Source organism: Pteronotus mesoamericanus, unplaced genomic scaffold (assembly GCF_021234165.1).
Source record: "Pteronotus mesoamericanus isolate MK-2021 breed Mesoamerican mustached bat unplaced genomic scaffold, CSHL_Meso_final contig_57, whole genome shotgun sequence".
Taxonomy (NCBI): domain Eukaryota; kingdom Metazoa; phylum Chordata; class Mammalia; order Chiroptera; family Mormoopidae; genus Pteronotus; species Pteronotus mesoamericanus.
The window spans coordinates 216,777-222,713 of NW_026555203.1; the positions used below are offsets into that span (position 1 = coordinate 216,777).

The 5,937-nt window shown below is 41.6% G+C and overlaps 1 non-coding gene across 1 annotated transcript; it reads right to left on the reverse strand.

Annotated features, from left to right (window-relative positions):
* Positions 1–2,556: 2,556 nt before the first annotated feature.
* LOC129076169 (U6 spliceosomal RNA) lies at positions 2,557–2,659 on the reverse strand. The gene has a single exon (XR_008529724.1). It is a non-coding gene; the product is annotated as a U6 spliceosomal RNA (small nuclear RNA).
* Positions 2,660–5,937: the final 3,278 nt, after the last annotated feature.

Consider the following 5,937-nt stretch of genomic DNA (forward strand, 5'->3'; position numbering starts at 1 on the left):
TCATTGGATGTATAATTAGCAAATATGTTCTCCCATTCAGTAGGTTGTCTTTTCATTTTGTTGATGGTTTCCTTTGCTGGGCAAACACTTGAATTTTTTTTCTTTTATTGATTCCAGAGAGAAGGGAAAAGAGGGAGAAAGAGAGGGGAAACATCAGTGTGAGAGAAAAGCATCTATTGGTTGCTTCTTGCACATGCCCCAACTGGGGACTGAACCTGCGACCCAGGCCTGTGCCCTGACTGGGAATCAAACCTGCAATATTTTGGTTTGCAGGATGATGCCCAACCAACTGAACCACACCAGCCAGGGCTGAAAAAACTTTAGTTTGATGTAGTTCCATTTGTGTTTTTTTTCTCTTATTTCCCTTTCCCAAAGAGATATATCCAAGAAAATATAACTAAGAGCAATGTCAGAGAGTTTACTGCCTGTGTTTTCTTTTAGGGGTTTTATTGTTTTGGGTCTTACATTTAAGTCTTTATTACATTTTGAGTTTATTCTTGTATATGGGGCAGGAAAGTGATCTAGTTTCATTTTTTTTTGGCATGTATTTGTACAGTTTTCCCAACACCATTTGTTCAAGAGATTGTCTTTACCCCATTGTATATTCCTGTCTCCTTTTTCATAGATTAATTGACCATATAGTTGTGAGTTTATTTGTGGGCTCTCTATTCTGATCCATTGATCTATGTGTCTGTTTTTATGCCAGTACCATGCTGTTTTGATTAGTGTAGCCTTGCAGTTTAGTTTGATATTAGGTAGCATGATACCTCCAACTTTTTTCTTATTTTTCAGGATTGTTTTGGCTATTTGGGGTCTTCTGTATTTCCATATAAATTTTAGGATTACTTGTTTTAGTTCTGTGGAAAATGCCATTGGTATTTTGATAGGGATGTCATTGAATCTGTAGATTTCTTTGAATAGTATAGACATTTAAATGATGTTGATTTTTCCTATCCATGAACACAGTATATGCTTCCATTTGTATCTTCTTCGGTGTCTTATAATTTTTATAGTACCAGTCTTTTACCTCCTTGGTTAAATTTATTCCTAGGCGTTTTAGTTTTTTAAATGTAATTGAAGTGAGATTGTTTTCATTTCCCTTTCTGATAGTTTGTTATTGGTGTATAAAATGCAACTGATTTCTGAATATTAATTTTGTATCCTGCTACAATACTGAATTCATTTATTCTAATAGTTTTTTTGGTGGAATCTTTAGGATTCTCTTTGTATAGTATCAATGTATGTATTTTCAAGTGTGGTGGTCAAGGAGGCGTGCTCATCGGTGAGTGAGTTCCTGGTATGTTTTTTACAAACCACAAAAAGCTGTTGAGCTCTACCTATGATGTCTGCATCATAAATACAAACAATAAGGTGTTTCTACATGGATTGATTCCTCATAGGTTGACAGAGAAATCTACTATTTCTAGGTTGTTTGATCTTAACACAACCCTCTGTAGGTGCTTTGGTTAATTGCATGGGGGTAGCAGAGTGACATGGAAAGCTCATTGCATGCTTTTCACTTACTAGCTGGGTGACTTTAGGAACCTCCCTGACTATGTGTGAAATAAGGATTAATAACATTGCTCTACACTCTGGCTGTGACAATTAAATGAGACTGTGTATTTAAAGTGCTTGGTGTATTGTCAGGACTTAGTAACTGACATTTTGAAGAACACTAGAAGCAGTATATTTTTCCATCATTTATTGCTGAGTAACAAAGTATCCCAAAATTTAGCAGCTTAAAACAAACATTTTTTTTCCATCACATTTTTGGGCCAGGAACTTGGGCAGGACTTGGCTAGGTTGCAAAGACTGGAGGACCCATTCCCAAGGTGGCTTCTTCACTCATGTTCTGGGCACCTTGGTACTTTCTGGCCTCTCTCCACATGGCACCTTATCCTCCCGGGCCCCTCCATGTGGCTTGCTTGGGCTTCTCACGGCTTGGTGCTCTCAGGGGAGTCAACTGTTTACTTGGCAGCTGGCTTGACTGCATGTCCCAAGAGCCAGGAATTGAAAGGGCCAGTCTTTTAAAACCTGGGTCCTGAAACTGGCACCAGGACCAACTTCATGGGTGTCTGGCTTGTGCACTCACATGGCCCTGTGCTTAGTTTGATGCCCTGATTTTACCATCTTGACAGTTAAAAAAATTATTAATAGCCCTGACCTGTGTGGCTCAGTGGGTTGGGCGTTGTGCCCCAAAATGAAATGTCTCCAGTTCATTCCCGGGCAGGGCACATACCTGGGTTGTGATTTGGTCTCCAGTAGGGGCGCACAGGAGAGGCAACTGAGCGATATTTCTCTCTCATATTGATGTTTCTCTCCCTTTTTCCCTCCCCCTTTTCTCTCTAAAAATAAATAAAGTATTTTAAAAATTATTAACAGTATAGTTGGCATACAATAGGATATTAGTGTCAGGTGTACAGCACACTGATTCAACATTTATGTATCTTATGATATGATCACCACACTAAGTCTAGTAACCATCTGTCATTGTACAAAGTTATTACAATATTATAGACTATATTCCTTGTGCTGTACACTATATCTCCATGGCTTAAAAATATGGAACACTTCACAAATTTGTATATCATTTTTGTGTTGGGACTATGCTAACCTTCTCTGTATCATTTTAATTTTAGTACATGTGCTGCTGAAGCACACACTACCATCTTGAAATTCTTAATACATTTTTAGGAGTGCTCTGGCCAGGGGGCTCAGTTGGTTAGAGCATCATCCTGATACATCAGGCTTACAGGTTTGATCCCCAGTCAGGACCCATACAGGAAGCAACTGATGAATGCATAAATAGGTGGAACAATAAATCAGTGTTTCTCTCTCTTCCTTCTTTTCTCTCTCCAAAATCAATACATAAAAATTTTTTAAAATAAAAAATAGCTCTGGCTGGTGTGGCTTAGTGGATTGAACTCTGGCCTGCAAACCAAAAGGTCACTGGTTTGATTCCCAGTCAAGGCACATGCCTGGGTTGCAAGCCTGGTCCCCATAGGGGGCGTGCGGGATGCAACCACAGATTGATGTTTCCCTCTCTTTCTCCCTTTCTTCCCCTCTCTAAAAAAATAAAATCTTTTTAAGAAATAAAAATAAATAAAATACATTTTTAGAAGGGATCTCACATTTTCAGCTTGGGCTGCCAAATATATATCTCTTTTGCTGTATTTTAGTGATCTAAGCAGTTGCAGAACCCACCTGGATTCAAAGGAAGGGGATATAAATCCCACCTGTCATTTGAAAGAGCATCAAAGAACTGTGGTCATCTTTAATCTGTCACAGCGTGGTGTAAAAATGGAAAAGAATACTGGAATCAAGAAATCTGAGGCTGAGTCCCAGTTTTACATATAGACACACAGATCATTATCATATGGTAATATAAGCACAATGAGAGAGGAGTATTTATAGGGCCCAAGGGAAGTGTTCTGAACTCACATATCTCTAGATACAGTGAATCTGCTGCTAACAAACCACTTCAGCTTTTAGGATTTCCGTTTCCTTCTATTTGAAATGGGGAAGTTGCTTCTAAAATCATGAACCTCAATGCTACATTTGTAATTCTCTAAATGTGTGTCTGATACGGTGGTCATTAAAAGTGTTTCACAGGGCTCACCAATGGGAGGAGGGCATGGAACAGAAGGTGAATGAGCTATAAAACAACAACTATTAGTTTAATCAGAAAGCCTTACCTGTGGATATAAATTCAAGGTCAGCTGCCTCCATCTCCCACTTGTCCATTCCACAAACAGCCATTACAGACTACAGGGCAATCACACTGCGCTGAGTGCCGCATGCTGGGTGCAGAGCTGCAGCCTTGAGTCATGTCAACAGGCCCCCATCTTCATGGGCCACAGGCTACAGCGGGCAGGCGAGTGTGTGAACAGTTCCACTCCCAGAGTTGAGTGCTGTGGAAAGGAAGACATAGGTCCTTGGGAACCTGCCCTGAACATGCATGAGGGAGCTGAAGAATAGCAAGCTAAGCCCTGAAGGCTGAATAGGAGTTAGGTCTGGGGTGTGGTAGAGTACAGCATATGTCATATCCTATGCTGAGAGAATGGACTGCAAAAAAGCACAGTCAAGAGAAAGCTGGGAGATTTAGGGAATTGAAAGTCACTGGCAGTGCAGAAAGGGAATGTGTTGGGGGCGGGTGGGAGAAGGTGCCTACAGGAAACTAGTGATAATGATGGAGAGGGTGAGCTGGAGAGACAGGCTGGGGCCAGATCGTGGGGAGCCTCTAAGCCTTGAGAGGGAGCTCGGATTGTACCCTGAAGCATAGAGAAACGTTGAAGGGTTCAGAATTGGACTGTGGCCTCTCCAGTTTGGGTGGGAGAAATCACTGAGGTTAGCGGTGGACTGCTGAGACTGGGCTGGTTGGGAGTGGGGCGGGGTATGCTAGAGGTAGAGACTGGTAAGTGGCCATGGTTTGTAGTCCGTGCGACAAATCATGGTGACCAGAGCTAGGGCAGAGGCAGTGGGGACAGAAAGAAATGGACAGATAAGATTTAATAGAATCAACAAGACTTGCTACTGACTGAGTGTAGGGAAGAATAAAGGGAATTTGCAAAGATGACACCCAAGGTCCTGGCTTGGGCTACAGGGTAGATAGTGGTATCATTTACTGAGAGGGAAAGACCATAAGAAGAATAGTTTTCTGGTGGGAGGGCAGAGGGATCAAGATTTCAGTCTTGGTTGTGCAGTTGACCATTGAAGAGCAGATTTTTTTTTCAATAAATACTGCAGATGTATTTTCTTTATGATTTTTTAAAAATTTTATTTTTAGAGAGAAGGAAAGGAATGGGGAGGGAGAGAAACGTCAATGTGCAACAGATACATTGATGATGTGTGAGAGGTACATCGATCAGTTGCCTCTCGCACACCACCAGCTGGGGTCCTGGCCCACAACCCAGGCACGTGCCCTGACTGGGAATCGAACCAGCAACCTTTGGTGTTGCAGGACAGCACTCAGTCCACTGAACCACACCAGTCAGGGCTCTTTATGATTTTTTAAACAACATTTTCTTTTTCTCTAGCTTACTTCATTGTAAGAATGGTATTAGGAACCAAGATCTGGGTGCTAGTTCTGTTACATGTGAATAAAGTTTGATCATAAATTTAACATTTTGGTGTAACATAGTGGTGATTTTTAAAAATGTTTTAATTTTTTTATTTTTAGAGAGACATGAAGGGAGGGAACAAAACATTGATGTGTGAGAGATACATCGATAGTTGCTTCTCACACGTTCCAAACTGGGGACCCGTCCTGCAACCCAGGCATGTGCCCTGACTGGGAATTGAACCAGTGACCATTTGGTTTAAAGGCTGGCACTCAATCCACTGAGCCACTGCAGTCCAGGGCCATGGTTGCTTTTTGTATGAGTCAGGGTTCAATCAGAGAAGCAGGGTCAGTAGAAGATATACATTAAGAGATATGTGGTAAGGAATTGTCTTCTGTGACAGTGAGGCCAGACTAGGCAAAGTAGGAATTCATAGGGCAGGCTTTCAGGAAGGGCATACTCGACCTCACAGGCATGGGCAGTCCACAGGTGGGACTGTAGCCTAGCCAAGGTGACATATCTCAATGATACTCGTGCTTTCGAGGTCAAATCTATGATTCCATGGCCAAGCAATACCTATTTATTGAGCACCTTCTATCTACCAGGAACTAGGGATACTATGGTCAATAAGATAGACTTGGTCTCTGTCCTCGTGGAATTTAAGTCTAATTGGGGCGGATAAGATATTAATCTAATAATTGCTTGAATAATTTCTCAAGTGTGTTAAGGACTATGAAGAACAAAACGGGTGAGGTGCTAACCTAGCTTGAGGGACAGGGAAGACTTCCCCAAGGAGGTGACATTTCAACTGACATCTGAAGGATAAGTGGTAGTGAGCCAGGTGAAGGGGATCAAGGAATACAGGGAAGAGTGTTCT